The sequence below is a fragment of the Aquarana catesbeiana genome, linkage group LG06 (assembly GCF_042186555.1).
Source record: "Aquarana catesbeiana isolate 2022-GZ linkage group LG06, ASM4218655v1, whole genome shotgun sequence".
Lineage (NCBI taxonomy): Eukaryota > Metazoa > Chordata > Amphibia > Anura > Ranidae > Aquarana > Aquarana catesbeiana.
In genome coordinates, this window is record NC_133329.1 from 103211123 (window position 1) to 103229066 (window position 17944).

General features: G+C 42.5%; 1 protein-coding gene across 1 annotated transcript in view; it reads right to left on the reverse strand.

The window, feature by feature from the left end:
- Window positions 1–17692, reverse strand: part of NLRC3 (NLR family CARD domain containing 3) — a 62134-nt gene extending 44442 nt beyond the window's left edge. Inside the window, exon 1 of the mRNA XM_073636570.1 lies at window positions 17099–17692. The gene's annotated coding sequence lies outside the window, so the exon portion shown is untranslated. The remainder of the gene's footprint in view (window positions 1–17098) is intronic.
- Window positions 17693–17944: the final 252 nt, after the last annotated feature.

Sequence of the window (17944 nt, forward strand, 5' to 3'; positions counted from 1 at the left end):
TATTGCGAAACGCCACGTAAGACGGAGCGACGCAATCGTGTCACCTCTCATCGCTGCTGTGGTTACCAGTAGGACGGGTTGTTTGTCTGTGAGCCTCCAGCCGGTGCTCCAGACATTTTCAGGCGCTTACTTTACATTACCAACATGTGAGTGCATTGTTTTTTTTTTACATTTAATAAAAGTCTTTACGGTTTTACACTATTGGAGCCTTTCTATCTTTTATGACCATATCCACTCTACTGCGGGTCGGTGCCCCTTTGCCGGTCAGTTGGAATTCCTTCACTACAGTACCAAGGTTTCTGAAGCACTATCCCTCTCCAAGGCTCCTGGTTTATGGTTGTGATCCAGATTACCATCTTTTCTATACAGCTTTCTCTGATCCTACGTGGCGGGGATCATGAGTTTCTGGTAAGCGGCCAATGTTTACCTAAGGTGGTGGAACAAGCACTTTTATCTATTCTTGACAAGAATCACAATTTATATGGACTGTCATTTATCACATGGGTGAGTCAATACTTTGTAGAACCACCTTTCACTGCAATTACAGCTGCAAGTCTTTTTAGGGATGTCTCTACCAGCTTTGCACATCTAGAGAGTGATATATTTGCCCATTCTTCTTGGCAAAATAGCTCAAGCTCTGTCAGATTGGATGGAGAGCATCTATGAACAGCAATTTTCAAGCCTTGCCACAGATTCTCAATTGGATTTAGGTCTGGACTTTGACTGGGTCATTCTAACACATGAATATGCTTTGATCTAAACCATTCCATTGTAGGTCTGGCTGTGTGTTTAGGGTCGTTGTCCTGCTGGAAGGTGAACCTCTGCCAAAGTCTCATTGTTTTTTCCAGACTCTAACAGGTTTTCTTTTAAGATTGCCCTGTATTTGCCCTGTATTTGGCTCCATCCATCTTCCCATCAACTCTGACCAGCTTCCCCGTCCCTGCTGAAGAAAAGCATCACCACAACATTATGCTGTCACCACCATGTTTCATGGTGGGGATGGCGTGTTCAGAGTAATGTGCAGAGTTTTTTTGGCACACATAGCCTTTTGCTTTTAGGCCAAAAAGTTCAATTTTGGTCTCATCTGACCAGAGCACCTTCTTCCACATGTTTGCTGTGTCCCCCACATGGCGTCTCGCAAAATGCTTGTGGGACTTCTTATGGCTTTCTTCTTGCCACTCTTCCATAAAGCCCAGATTTGTGGAGTGCACGACTAATAGTTGTCCTGTGGACAGATTCTCCCACCTGAGCTGTGGATCTCTGCAGCTCCTCCAGAGTTACCATGGGCCTCTTGGCTGCTTCTCTGAATAATGCTCTCCTTGCCTGGCCAGTTTAGGTGGACGGCCATGTCTTGGTAGGTTTACAGTTGTGCCATACTCTTTTCATTTTCGGTTGATGGATTGAACAGTGCTCCGTGAGATATTCAAAGCTTGGGATATTTTTTTATAACCTAATCCTGCTTTAAACTTCTCCACAACTATGTCCCTGACCTGTTTGGTGTGTTCCTTGGCCTTCATGATGCTGTTTGTTCACTAAGGTTCTCTAACAAACCTCTGAGGGCTTCACAGAAGAGCTGTATTTATACTGAGATGAAATTACACACAGGTGAACTCTATTTACTAATTAGGTGACTTCTGAAGGCAATTGGTTCCACTAGATTTTAGTTAGGGGTATCAGAGTAAAGGGGGCTGAATACAAATGCACACCACACTTTTCGGATATTTATTTGTAAAAAATTTGGAAAACCATTTATTTAACCATTTAACTATTTATTTCCCTTCCACTTCACAAAAAAGAAAACAAATGCAGCCACCACATCTAATGAGTGGTAAGCTGCATTATATTACATTTTAGGTTTTGGATTTAATACTGCTTTAAGAAAGCTGATTTAGGAACTGTGCACTTTTTGAAAAGTAAAACTTTCTCAGACTGCAGAAGCTGTAAGTACAGGCATACCCCACTTTTAAGTACACAATGGGGTTTATTTACTAAAGCTGGAAAGTGCAAAATCAGGCTCACTTCTGCATAGAAACCAATGAGCTTCCATGTTTTATTACCAAAGCTTAATTGCAACAAGCTGGGGTTAGAAGCTCATTGGTTTCTATGCAGAAGTGAGCCTGATTTTGCACTTTCCAGCTTTAGTAAATAAACCCATTGTGTACTGAAAAGTGGGGTATGCCTGTATATATTTATTTTTATCAGCTACTCTAAACTCTCGAACACCGTCCATACCTAATTCTGGATAAATAAAAGACCTAAATTAAGTCGGGACCCAGATTTCAATCTGGACATCAGAGCTGTGACTCATGCCATAAAAAAAGCTTTATGCTATTTTTGTACATAATTTATTATTTACAGAGCCCAGATTTCCATAAAGCAAGCATTCTGTCTTTTCTGGGACAGTGCATATCTAATGCATGTACAGGGAATTCATTCATAATGGCTTTACAACTTGCACATAGTCTCGTGAAATATCTGAAAGCTGAACTCCAGGCAGATATAAAAGACACACATTAATGAAGTTTTGTGTTCATCAATAATTTTTTTAATGTACAGTATTTTTAACTAATTTATACTCAGGCAATTTTTTAACACTTTGCTCCTACATGTAAAAATCTACTTTTTTTTTTTGCTAGAAAATGACTTAGAACCCCAAACACTATATATATTTTTTTTAGCAGAGGCCCTATAGAATAAAATGATGGGAGTTGCAATTTTCTGTCACACGGTATTTGTGCAGCGGCTTTTCAAACGCAATTTTTTGGAAAACATACACTTAAAAAAAAAACAAAAAAAAAAACACAATATAAACCCCAATTTTTTTTATAATGTAAAAGATGATGTTACCCTGAGCAAATAGATACCTAACATGTCACGCTTTAAAATTGCATCTGCCCGTGGAATGATGGCAAACTACGGTGCTTAACCACTTCAATACCGGGCACCTTCCTGCCTTCCTGCCCAGACCAATTTTCAGCTTACAGCGCTGTCACACTTTGAATGACAATTGCGCGGTCATGCTACACTGTACCCAAGCTAAGTTTTTATCATTTTGTTCCCACAAATAGAGCTTTCTTTGGTGGTATTTGATTACCTCTGGGATTTTTATTTTCTGCTAAACACATAAAAAAAAACGAAAATTTTGAAAAAAAAATGTTTTTTTTTTTCTGTTAAAAAACTTTGTAAATAAGTACGTTTTCTCCTTCACTGATGGGGCTGCACTGATGGGCACGATGAGGTGGCACTGATGATGGGCACTAATATGAGGCACTGATAGGTGGCACAGATATGCAGCACTGATGGGTACACATAGGTGGCACTGATGGGCACTGAAAGGCGGCATGGATGGGCACTAATAGGTGGCACAGATGGGCACTGATAGGCGGCACGGATGGGCACTGATGTACACTAATAAATGGTACTGATGGATGCCAATCAGTGCCAAACAATAATGCCTGCCAATCAATGATGCCCATTGTGGGCACTGATTGGCATCCATTGTGGGCACTGATTGGAATTCCTGGTGGTCTAGGGTGGCATACCTGGTGGTGACTAGTGGTGGCATCCCTGGTGGTCCTGGTGGCATCCCTGGTGGTCCAGTATGGGCATCTTCAGGGGTGCTGCGCTGATAATCGATCAGCACACACCCCCCCCCTTTCAGAGGAGCAGCCGATCGGCTCTCCTCTACTCGCGTCTGACAGATGCAAGTGAGGAAAAAATGATCAATGGCTCTTCCTGTTTACATCGTGATCAGCCGTGATAGGACATGGCTGATCATGTGGTAAAGAGTGTCCGTCAGAGACTCTTTACCTAGATCAGTGTTGCGGTGTGTCAGACTGACACACCGCAACAATGAACGCCGCACATGATGTCCGGTCAGGATATTGAAACCACTTTGCCGCCATCATTTTGCTATATGGCGGACGGCAAGTGGTTAAAATTCTCCATAGGCCTCGCTTTAAACGCTTTTACAGATTACCAGTTTAGAGATACACAGGAGGTCTGGTGCTAGAATTATTGCTCTCGCTCTGACATTCGCGTCAATACCACACGTGTGGTGCAATCACTGTTTACATACGTGTGCGGGAGTAACGTATGCATTTGCGTGTAAGCACGGGGGGGGCAGGGGTGCTTTTTTTTTTCAGTTTTTTTTTTGGTTAACTTTATTGCTATCACAAGGAATGAACAACATCCCTTGTGACAGCATGGGCCGTGACAGGTTCTCTTTATGGAGAGATCTGGGGTCTATTCGACCACAAATCTCTCCTCTGGCCCCCAATGCAGCCGATCAGACACAGATCGGTCTGATCAGGTGCTTTCCTGGCCGCTAACGGCCAGGTAAACAAAGAGGCAGAACTGGAAGTGATGACATACTCGTCGCTCTCTGTTTCCAGGGTCACAGAGAGGGAGGAAAACATCAGTTCCTCTCTCTCTGTTCTGTGGAGCCGATGCCGCCAGTCGCATCGTTCCTGGGCTCCGCAATCGGACGGTAGAGCCCGGGAAGGGTGGCGGCGGGAGGGGGGCGGGACCCCTTTTCGCCATCCGCAGAAGTGATTGAGTGGCTATTTAGCCACTCTAATCACTTCTGCTACTAACGGTATCGCTGGCTGATAATGTTCATACCGGGGTTATGCCTATAAGTACAGGCATCATCCTGGTATAACCACTGCAACCCATAGATGTCAATGGTGGCAAGTAGTTAATGCAAGCAGTGTCAATACCAAAATTTGACTTATAGCAGGTTATTGCAATCCCCTGTACAGCACTGCTCTGACTGGAAGATGAAGAAGTAGCAAATAAGGTGTACCGCAATGCAAGGAGCTTGCTGATAGGAGGGAAGAGCAGTGTGACAGAAAAATGAGCGTATCACTCTGCTGTCACAAACAAATAATATGTGACTTTGCTTTTGCAAACTGGGATCTAATTGTTATACATATATTCACAAATACAATTAAAATCATATTCTTTATGATGGCCTAGTGTCCGAGGTCCTGAAGAAGCGGCCTTGTTTGTGAAACGCATAGACCAAAGAGTTATTGTCTCATGCTAGGACACATACTGTTATAACAGCTTGAAGCTTTGTTAACTTTGCTTTTACTGATATATTGTGAATGTTTCTTCTTTATCCACAAAAATATGTTTTATGAGAAAAACAATTACTAATAAAGAATATGGTTTTAATTGCGTTTGTGAATCTGTGTATAAAAATGAGATTCCGGTTGGCATAAGTAAAGTTCCATACTATTTATTTGTGGTGATATTTGATACAAAGTATGCTCTGGGATGATCCCCCAGGATACCATCCATATACTACTTGTTAGTTCTTACATCGAAACATACTGAATAGAGACTTATCACTCTGCTGCTTCTCTTTTCACTGTCCAGTCACAGGCTAGGAGAGGGACAAGAACTGTAAATATTAGTAAGTGTAGCAGAGAAAAATCTGATCGCCTGCCCTGCATGCTCTGTGTGGCAGACCCCAACCCTGTGTGGACTTTGGGGCAGATAAACCATGTAAATACACTCACCGGCCACTTTATTAGGCACACCTTGCTAGTACCGGGTTGGACCCCCTTTTGCCTTCAGAACTGCCTTAATTCTTAAAGCGTTTGTTAAAAAAATAAATAAATAAAGATCCTGTTCCTTTAAAGCATGTTATACAGCACAGTGGTTGTGTCAGTATCAGTGTCAGTCAGTATCACCTGTAATACCTGGCTAATCCTGAATGGCTATGCCCTCCCCCCTGTAAACTGACCACGGTGTATCATGGCTGCTAAGCCCTGACACCGTGGTCAGTTTTTTGTGCCTCCATCATCCGCAATTACCTGTCAACAGTAGATTGAAAATCTACCAGCGCTACACTCATTTCACAGCTCTTCTCAGCGATCACTTGATCGGCTGGTTTTCTCCTCTCCTCCTCCTCTGCCGAGTGATGTCAGCGGGGGAATCTCGGCCCCGCCTGCTGCATCTGTCAGACAGAGAGAGGACTGTAGCCTCAGTTTCCTGTTCTTAGCTGACAGGAGTCACACCCTGTGTGGTCTTCTGCTGCTGTAGCCCATCTGCTTCAAGGTTTAATGTGTTGTGTGTTTAGAGATGGTATTCCGCATACCTTGGATGTAACTAGTGATTATTTGAGTTACTGTTGTCTTTCTATCATCTCAAACCAGTCTGCCCATTCTCCTCTGACCTCTGACATCAACAAGGCATTTTGGTCCACTGCCGCTCACTAGATATTTTCTCTTTTTCAGGCCATTCTTTGTAAAACCTAGAGATGGTTGTGTGTGAAAATCCCAGGAGATCAGCACTTTTTGAAATACTCAGACCATGTTCAAAATCACCTAAATCCACTTGTATCACCTTTCTGATGCTCGGTTTGAACTTCAGCAAGTTGTCTTCACCAAGTCTCTGGCAATGTATCTTACACTGGGCTATCAACTTCTCATGTGACAGCACTGGTTGGCCCAGCTAAGATGCATTATTAAAGATCAGAGGAAGAACATACATGCAAAGAGGAACAGAAAACAAACAGCACAGAAAAAACAAACATTTTAATTGCCAGAAGCCAGGCTAATTAATATTTTCCCCTCATTTGCTTGAAGTTTGGTTCTGGCAGTGCAGGTACTGTGGTGCAGCGAAGCAGTTCTGGCAGTGCAGATACAATATTACCATGTGACAGTCATGACACATGCACATTTGGTGCTATATAGAACACTTTCCCCTTAGTGCAGGAACCCATAGCTCCTAACTGTCCCCGATTTCGAGGGACTGTCCATAAATTTGGAACAAAGTCCCTCTTTCCTCCTCATTTCGGTCTGATCTATACAATTGTATATAAAATGCACTATTTATAGTGCAAAACCTTTCATCCAGTTTCTAAATTGTTGCATTTATAAATTCCAAAATCCAATATAAAGAAATAGTAGGGGGTAAAAAAGCATCTTGAGGGTTTACCACTTGCCGACCAGCCACCGTCATTAAACGGTGGCAGGTCAGCTCGTTCCCACAAATCGCCATAGCTGTACGGCGTTCCCTTTAACAGCTATAGCAACTCCCCCGCTGGCACACGCAGGGGGGAGCTGATGCGCATGGCTGGCAGCCACGATGTCCGCCGGCCACTTGCGATCGCTCCACAGAAAGCCAGAACAGGGATCTGTCAATGTAAACAAACAGATCGTCTGTTCCTAGTTATTAGGAACAGTGATCTCTCTCCTCCTCCAGTCAGTCCCATCCCCCCACAGTTAGAAACACCTCCCTAGGGAACACATTTAACCCCTTGATCGCCCCCTAGTGTTAACCCTGATCATGATTTGGGACGGCCTACCATCTGAATTGACACAATTTATTGAGGAACTTAATGACAATGATCGTAACATCAAATTAACATATACGTATGACACCAATGAATTGTCATTTTTGGACCTCACGGTATTTGTAAAGGATGATAAGCTGCATACAAAAACCTTTCGAAAAGATACAGCGGCAAATACTTTGCTATTGGCATCCAGCCATCATCCCACATCCCTTATACGGGGTATTCCCGTGGGACAGTTCCTCCGTGCAAGAAGGAATTGCACGGAGGAAGGGGATTTTCACAGGGAAATGTATGACCTATATGGGAGGTTTCGCGACAGGGGTTACTCGCATGCATGTATCAGACGTGCTAAAAAAAGAGCACTGCAAACAAATAGATCGTCCCTATTGATGAACTCTACCAAAGAAAAGGGAAAAACCCCAAGTCATCCTCCATTAAGAATTATTACCAAATTTGGTACCCAGTGGGACCAAATTAAAGAAATCCTGAGCCGTCACTGGCATATCTTGTCTGAGGCCCCCATTTTGGGAAAGCTTGTCAGTAAAAAACCCCTGCTCACTGCTCGTAGAGCAACAAATCTGAGGGACCGTCTGGTACATTCAGAGTACAACCGCCCCATAAAACGCAGCTGGCTTACTGACCTCCCACCCTTGAGGGGTATGTACAGTTGTGGCAGATGCCATGTATGTAGGTATGTGGACAGAACGGATGTGTTCGCCAGTTCTGACAATAAAAGACAGTTTAAAATCAATAGTTTCATTAACTGTACAACCACACGGGTAGTCTATATGTTGACTTGCCCGTGTGGTCTTATCTATGTTGGTAAGACCAAAAGAGAACTAAAAATCAGAACTGGCGAGCACATCCAGAGCATCCTCAATAAAGATGATGACCGGCCTCTGTCCTTACATTTCCTTGAAAAACACGAAGGTAAACCAGATGGCCTTAAAGTCAAGGGTATATACAGACTTAATTTACCCCATAGACGTGGAGATTTCGATAAGATCCTATACCAGAAGGAGAAGATGTGGATCTTCTATTTAAACAGTATGCAACCTTCCGGATTGAATAATGAATTTAATTTGTCCCCTTTTTTGGAACAATGATTTAATAGCAACAGTAATCTAATTGCACTCTCCCGGAGTCTAATAAACTGCGACTGGGGACCTACATCTTCTCCTGACTGTGATCGGCATTTTCTAAGAAAACAGACTGTATGCAATTTGATTTACAACAATATCCTTGCCTTCCACATGGATGATAGTATCTAATGTGTGAGATGCAATCTATGTGAAATGACAGTCTATGATCTCTCTTTATTTTAGTCCGTGTCACTCATTTGGCCAAATACTAACCGATCAGATTGATGCTGCAGTGCCCTTTGACTATGGGTTTTATATTTCAACAATAATCTGCATAACATACTACCTTGTCATCTCATATAGGGGCAATGATATTGGAATGTCCAAACGTAATTGTATATCTAGATCGCTTGGAATTATTCTATATCCAGCTATCATGTGCGATTTTACTTGCAATTTCATTGGTAATAATATCTTTGTCCCACGCATGGATGACAATACACAAGATGTAAGTTGTAATTCAATCTAATTGGAATGATAGACTGTTACGCTCTTTATTTCAATTGTCTCATTCCTTGTGTGTCCACTATTTGACCATATATTAATCGATTACCTTACTCAATTGCTACGATATTTTTGCCTTTTGGTTTGGATGATTGTATATAATGTGTGAGATGTAATTTAATTGAAATAACAGATTGTCCCTTCTCACCTTTATATAATGTTATCTTTATCACTTTATTTTTTGTGTCCACCATATGGCTATATATGCACCGATTAGATCGATAATGCAGTACCCTCTGACTATGGGCCCCATGCATTAACAGCGATTGCTTGACAAGTCTCCCCCCTACCATTTTTATATTGGTGGGAAGTGTAATATTTGAATCTGACCACATACACAAGCCAATCAGATTGAACCTCTATGTATCCACTACCATCAATGGTTTGTCTGAATTCGTAACATAGATGTATGCATGAGTGTGATTGGCACATTTTGGTGAATGCAATTAAGGTTAGGCTATGATATTCAGGTGCTGACCATGATGACAGGAAATTGAATACTAGCCGCAAGGCTATTTAAACATTCAGCTACCGATACCACACTAGCTCTGAAGAAGCTTGGAAACAAGCGAAACGCGTAAGCGCCTAGCATCTGACCTATGTGCAGGTGGCACACAGACTCTCACACATCAATGAGGATACCCCCGTAACTGGATGTGAATATCCTGATTGTCTCGATCGGATCTCGGATATCAGGTTGAGTCCTTGCGGTGAACACTGACGCTGAGCGTCTCTTTTGATTGCCTAACCTACTAGGTATGAAACGCCGATACGTTTGAACCCTGTGACTCACCTTACATCTTGCTGGAGGAGACCCGGAAGCAACAGCTCATGTCCATAATAGACGAACATGCCGCATGAACGTGTTCTCAATCCACACTAGTGCGGCTATCAGCAACTCTCCTGGGCTCTATCACCTCTCTATTGAAGACGCCAGACGGTGAGCTAAACTGTACCTTTACATATAGGAAGCATCTTATCAATGGCCATTCTCCGTCCATCTTCTATGTACTCAATGTGAGTTTGCCCCCCCCCCCCCTTGGAGTTGCCACTTTTTACCAACCTTTTCACCTTGTCGGTTTTGACACATACATATGTCTAACTGGCTACCGGTTCACATCTGAAGGGACCCTCATTTATCATTAGCACTTGCACTTTACTTAAGAAGGACCGAAAGTCTATTATTCATGCAGCCATTCTGGCTTTGGAAATCCATGAAAATTGCACGGACCCGGGTCCTCAGTGACATTATTCTGATGAGTGTGAGTGCATGAATTTATGATGTATGTGTAATGTCTGTGGTGGCCACCAGCACACAATAGGACTTTTCTGCCCTATTTTTTAAATACACATGGTTAGTGGATTGTTCTATTTAGTATTATGACACAATAAAGTTTTTTAGGTTCATAAAAGTTTGTTCTTGAGCGGACCATCTTTTTTAGGGGGCTTTCTCCCGCCCCCTTTCTTTTTCTCTTTATATATGCCTTTATGGTCCATTGAACAACCATTTGATTGCTTGTCAGCTATACACTGTTGAACCAATTAATAAATGATATGGGTGACATTAGGGGCACAATTAATTTAAATAAACTACGTTAACGGGTGGGAAATTCCCCAATTCCCCTTTCCTCCTCCCCCCCCCCCCTATCTCTCTCCCTTTCTCCCAGAACCTATTTTTGGATGAATTTAAGGTGTCCCCCTCTCCCTTCTCTTTATAGTGTTAACCCTGCCAGTGACATTTATACAGCGATCAGTGCTATAAAAAATGTCAATGGTCCCAAAAAAGTGTCAAAAGTGTCCGATCTGTCCGCCGCAATGTTGCAGTCCCACTAAAAATTGCTGATCACCGCCATTACTAGTAATAATAAAAATGCCCTAAATCTATCCCCTATTTTATAGACGCTATAAGTTTTGCGCAAACCAACCAATATACACTTATTGTGATTTTTTTTTTTTACCAAAAATGTGTAGAAGAATACATATCGACTTAAATTGATGAAGAAATTAGTTTTTTTACATTTTTTTGGGATATTTATTATAGCAAAATGTAAAAAAATATTGTTGTTTTTATTTCAAAATTGTCGGTCTTTTTTTGTTTATAGTGCAAAAAAACAAAACAAAATGCAGAGGTGATCAAATACCACCAAAAAAAAGCTCTATTTTTGGGAAAAAAAGGGCATTAATTTTGTTTGGGTACAGCATGACCGCGCAATTGTCAGTTAAAGCGACGCAGTGCCGTATCGCAAAAAAATGGCCTGGTCATTAAAGGGGCAAATCTTTCGGTCCTTAAGTGGTTAACCAATCTTTTTTTTGTATAATTCTAGTCCTGTGCCTGCATACTTTTGCTAATGGGTGTCCCTCATTCCCATCTCAGAAATTAGGAAGGTATGGGAACCAGTGCAAAGTGATGGGAGGCATCCTTAGATTTTTCTTACGTCCTGCATCCCCATTCTTGCCACATTTGTCTATAGTAACCATCCACTACCTTCAAAAAGATGTTTCTTTTAACCACTTCAGCCCCGGAAGGATTTACCCCCTTCCTGACCAGAGCACTTTTTGCGATTCGGCACTGCGTCGCTTTAACTGAAAATTGCGTGGTCGTGCGACGTTGCTCCCAAACAAAATTGACGTCCTTTTTTCCCCACAAATAGAGCTTTCTTTTGGTGGTATTTGATCACCTCTGCGGTTATTTTTTGTGCTATAAACAAAAAAAGAGTGACAATTTTGAAAAAAAGTGCATTCTTTTTTTTTTGCTAAAATAAATATCCTCAAAAAATATATAAAAAAACATTATTTTTCCTCAGTTTAGGCTGATATGTATTCATCTACATATTTTTGGTAAAAAAAATCGCAATAAGCGTTTATTGATTGGTTTGCGCAAAAGTTATAGCGTCTACAAAATAGGGGATAGTTTTATGGCATTTTTATTAATATTTTTTTTTTTTTTACTAGTAATGGCGGCGATCAGCGATTTTTATCGTGACTGCGACATTATGGTGGACACATCGGACACTTTTGGCGCTATTTTGGGACCATTAACATTTATACAGCGATCAGTGCGATTAAAACTGATTACTGTGTAAATGTGACTGGCAGTGAAGGGGTTAACACTAGGTGGCAGTGTAGGGGTTAAATGTGTCCTAGGGAGTGATTCTAACTATGGGGGGCTGTGTGATCACTGCTTCCGATCACAGGGAGCTGTGATCAGTGACAGTGTCACTAGGCAGAATGGGGAGATGATGCTTGTTTACATTAGCATCTTCCCGTTCTTCCTCTCCCTCAGAGGATCGCGGGTATCCCCGCGGACATCGAGTCCGCGGAACCTGCGGTCTGACTCACGGAGCTTGCGGCAGGCACATGCGCGCGCCTGCTATACAGACCTCGCGAGATCACGTACAATAACGTGATTTTGCACAGCGGAGCCAACCTGCCGCAGTAAAACTGCGGCGGCTGGTCCGCAAGCGTTTAACAGAAAGACATCTTCTGTGCCCTGTTGTTCCCTGTATTCTAAACACCCCTTCCTCTCAACCATGACACGGGCTGGTAGTTAATCTTACTGTACACATTGCTCAGGAGGATATCCGGGCCCACTGTCATGCCTGAGACTGATAGTTTAGAAAAGTGGTCTCCAAACTTTGGCCCGGGGGTCGGATGTGACCCTCTGCTTGCCTTTATCCAGCCCTTGGGGTACTAATCCTTCCACTGATACAAGACACTATTATGCCTATTGACACCAACAATGGATCACCATTCCTCCCACTGATACCAACGATGGGACACTATTCCTCCCACTGATACCAACGATGGGGCACTATTCCTCCCACCAATACCAAATGTGGTGATGCTCACTCCCACTGATGCCAGGAACATTTTCACTTCCGCTGGCCACAGTCTGGCCCCCCTAAAGTCTGAAGGACAATAAACTGGCCCTTTGTTTAGAAAGTTTGGAGATCCCTGGTCTAGAAGTTGTGTCTAAATAACCATGTACTGATCTCTCAGCAGTCTTTAACCTTTTACTAAAGATTTCCCACTGTATAAATCCTTTACTTATCACATCCAGTGTATATGTAATAGTACACCAAGCTTCCCTCTCTCTCCCCAATGCCTTCCATGGGCAGGAACTGAAGATCAGCCAGAACCCCCTTAGAGCCAGAAGAAGAGCACGTGCACACTCCAGTCAATGCAAAGGATGAGTCCACTTCATTTGGTATAACACAGCATTGAGTGTAAAGAATTTCCTTCACTGTAGAAAAAGAGTGCTGGAACTGCAGCTGCACAAAAGGGCTCCCTCTACCAGCAGCCAAGGTCTGGCCACTTCCTATTGTGTGTCATTTACTTACTGATAAGGTCTAGATTGAGATGAGTAGTCAGAAATGATCTGGAGTGCCCCTCAACGATTATGGGAAACAAGACTATGTATCCATTTTGAGTACCAAAAACATTGCTGCTAGAGAGGCAAAGTATAACTAACGGCAAAACTTTTTTTTAAATTTTGGATAGAGTGGCGAGGGATTAGAACCCCTGTCAGTTGTTATTGCTGTCTGTGCCCCCCGTTAGGGAGATTCTTCCTCTCTATTTGTCCTGTTTACTATTATCATCGAAGGCGGGGCGGGGTTTATGATCATGTGATTGGCTGTCATAGCGGTCACATGATCGCAAAGCTCCCAATCGCAAGTAGTAAACAGGAGCTTTCCGGTAACTGTGGCGGGGGTGTGCAGGGCCAAAGCTCTCAGAACAGCTCTATGTACAATGTGGCCGCTCGGCGTTAAGGCCCATATTGCGTACTGTCGGTGTGAAGGGGTTAAAAACATTTTAAAGGGCCAATCTAATGTCAACTACACATTTTTTCCAAGAGTGAGACCGATCTCTTATCAGTTGGTTAGGTGTCACCCCCAAATCTCTTCTTCTACGTGGCCAAGAGCATTTTTGCAAAGCTCTGGAGCACTAGTCAGACTGGACCTCAAAGCATTAACTACATATAAAAATGCATAGACTACTCTAAAGCTGTACTTCAAGCAAATAGCTAAATACGCCATTGGAATTTACATTATTATGTATTTGTGTTATTTTGTTAAAGCTCTTATATCTGCCAAAGACTCTGTATTTATGTCCATCCCCTGCACAGTACTTCCATGCAGTACAGCTGGGCTGGGGGCTTAATGCGGAACTCCAGTATCCATATATGATATTTGGAGGGCCACTGGAGATGCTGAAAATCACTGTAGAAGTCTGCATCTTTCGTGCGCTGCTTCAACGACTTTCCCTCTGCACACTGAACACAGGGGGTAGCTCGCTCTGCACTGCTGCTGTTAAGAGAATGCATTCTATTCTTAGAATAGCAGGGGTTCTGAATGGGGGACCCCCTGTGATTAGTGTGCAGAGGGGAAGCCGCTGGAGCAGCACCTGGAAAATCACAGCTGTTACTGTATGTAGCGATGACAACTACAGTGATTGGCAGGAACCCTAGCGGCCCCTTGGATATCAGAGATTGATACTTGCATAGAGCCAAGGTGGACCAATGTCAATTTGAAGAAAAGTTCATTCTTGCAGTTCCACCTTCACTTTTCTGTATTGCAGTCAAGAAACACTGCAAGGTCACCTCCCATCCCTGACATCAACCCGTGAATGGACAGTAAAGAAGCAGCTATAAACTGATGAGCTCACCTCTCTGCTCTCTTCTCCAGTCAACATGTTTCATATCCACCCAGGTGCATGCAGCTCACCTGGTTGGCTCTTAGTACTGCCCCTCCCACTTCTTCTCTGAGTGTTTCTTTAGATTTTTTTATATAGGGGCGCTCCACCTTCTGCAGCATTTAGAACCATACACTATTTTTTAATAGTGCTGAGCTGTGTGCAGGCAGCCCATTTAAGTGAATGGAGATGCATGGACTGTACAGTATCACTGTGAGCCAAAAAGACAAAATTTAGGTGCCACTCAGGTAGAGAGGTAAATTCCAACAAGACCACTGTGAGTGCAGGCAGGGACAGGGAGCTCGTCCTAGCTCCATGCTGCAGCAATGTCAAAGGAAAAGATCCATAAACCACACATCATGAAGTAGACCCATGTGCATGAAGTGAGATGAATGGCAGCCTCAGCCCAGACTCCAGCCCGGATAATGCTCTAACGCGTTTCGCTCCGTTCCTTGGAGCTTAGGTAAGGGGATGGGAGTTCTGAGCATAAGGGGGTGTTTATAAGAGCATCACTGGCTGACATTTGATAGAAATGGATGACACAAATGAGCAAAATACACAGGTGCTCAAGCAAGCAATCAAGTGGATAAAAACGACTAAAGCTGATCACAAACATCAAGATTACTATACAGCAGATATATATAAAAGGAAAAATGGAATAACAAAACTTCAAAACAATATTGTTGAGAAACTAATTTAACCACTTCAGCCCCGGAAGATTTTCCCCCTATTGACCAGGCCATTTTTTGTGATACAGCACTGCGTCGCTTTAACTGACAAATGCGCGGTCATGTGACGCTGTACCCAAACAAACTTGATGTCCTTTTTTTCCCTCAAATAGAGCTTTCTTTTGGTGGTATTTGATCACCTCTGCGGTTTTTATTTTTTGCGCTATAAACAAAAAAAAGACAATTTTGAAAAAAAAAAAAACAATATTTTTTACTTTTGCTATAATAAATATCCATCAGTTTAGGCCGATATGTCTTCTTCTACATATTTTTCGTTAAAAAAAAAAATTGCAAAAAGTGTATAATGATCGGTTTGCGCAAAAGTTATAGCGTCTACAAAATAGGGGATAGATTTATGGCATTTTTATTATTATTTTTTTTTTAACTAGCAATGGTGGTGATCAACGATTATTAGCGGGACTGCAACATTACAGCGGACAGATCGGACACTTTTGACACTTTTTTGGGACCAGTGACATTTATTCAGCGATCAGTGCTATAAAAATGCACTGATTACTGTATAAATGACACTGGCAGGTAAGGGGTTAACACTAGGGGTGATCAAAGGGTTAAATGTGTTTCCTGGGAGGTGTTTCTAACTGTGGGGGGGAGTGTACTGACTGGGAGTACAGAGAGATCGCTGTTCCTAATCACTAGGAACAGACGATCACTTTCAGAACGGGGATCTGTTTGTTTACATTGACAGATCCCTGTTCTGGCTCTCTGTGGAGCGATAGTGGGCGCCGGCCACGCACCTCAGCTCCCCCCGCTGTTCCCCGTGTGCTGCACGCCAGTGGGGGAGCTGCTATAGCTGTTAAAGGGACCAACGTACCGGTATGGTGATTAGAGGGAACAGGAATGAGCCGACCTGAAGCAGTATAAACGGCTGGTTGGCAAGCGGTTAAGGTGACCTTGTTGAATCTATGCCACGAAGAATTAAGGCAGTTCTGAAGGCAAAATGGGGTCCAACCAGGTACTAGCAAGGTGTACCTAATAAAGTGTCTGGTGAATGTATATATATACGCTAGTAGCATTTAAAATACATTTATTTAAGTGCATTCATTTGTGTTTTTATGAATAACTACCTGGAGTTTAGCTTTACAGCCCAACTCCAGCAAACCTATTTTTGATAGAGTAAGATGTTTGAATCTCTGTAAAGCTTTTATTGCTGTCCGTGTCCTTATTGGGGAGACTTCCCCTTACTTCCTTTCTTGGTGACACCAGGCAAAGCAATGAGACAGTGTGGGTGCCCCAGGGACAGAAAGGCACCGAGAACAATAAACACCTGATAAATTTTCTAACACCCCTGTGCTGTTAATGGACTGCCTTAAAGTCATGGAATGCAAAAGTGTAGAGGGACCCTGGAGGGCACTGCGCAGCACTCAACAGACTTATCAGCTTGGTTGATGCGCTTGAAAAGAGGAGTAGGGTAGAGGTTGCCGCCATTGGTTTAGCACAAGGGGAACAAGAGCGATCAAGATACAGGTTCTAAGCTGTCCAATCACTTTTTCTAAAATAGTAGCATCTGGGACCGCGCAAAGCCATAACATCTTCATACAACCCACCTGATGTCTATATTGGCTGGCTGTTGTCCCATATGTATAGGTGGCCTTACCCATAGTATCCAGATTCCTAGTTTTAAGTGACAGGTGAAATCTGATAAGTTGCTATAGGCAATAGACACAGTTTAGGTCAGTGAAACAGACAGGGTATATACTTACCAAGATACACAAAGTAGTAAAGGCGTTGGTCAGTTGCAGTTAACACCAGGTTTGTGGGCCAGATGTGTTGTTTCTTCTTCTTCGCTTCAGTATCTTGGGCTCCTCTCTCTATATTCTACTATGTCTGATCACAGTGCATTTAAGCTTCTTCTGTCCATATTTCTTTTGTGATCACGTCTGAATCCTGCAAGAAGTGAATTCATTGCAACCCTTTAGTAAACCTCCACTTCACCACATTGCCATGCTGCTACCCAGTTCTCCTTCGATGTCTACTAGTCTCCTCTCTCTTCTCAGTCTGCGAGATTCTGAAATACGGCTCTCACCTCTTCCTGCTGTAATGCACTTTGACTTCCTGTCTTCAAACTGAACTTACAAGAATGACAAATTAGTGAGGTTTTATCTAGGAGAATCTGTAGAAGTAAAAAAAAAATGCGTCACTAATACGCAAGGTTAGAAGGGTGTTTTTTTTGGTTGGACTAGACTATGAAAGTACATCTTTTTAGAACTGTGAGTAGGCTAGATGGATTTGCCTAATTACTTTGCCTAGCTCCCATAAGTACTTCCTTTTTTAGGGACAGTCCTTCTTTGGTCCTTTTTTAGGTAAGCTTTTTAGGTTCAAGCAGCCCCATGGAGAAATGAAGACAAAATGTTTATTAGACAAAAATGCCGTATACTTTTGTAACTTCTTGTAAGACTGGATTTCTTGTTTTTAAAAGCTAATATAAAGTAACTGTAAAGGTAATAACTCATAGCTCCCAACTGTAATTCATTTTAAGGGACTCTCTGTATTTTGGAACCAAATCCCTCTACCCCTCCTCAGCTGTCCCTCCTATTCATCTGAATTAT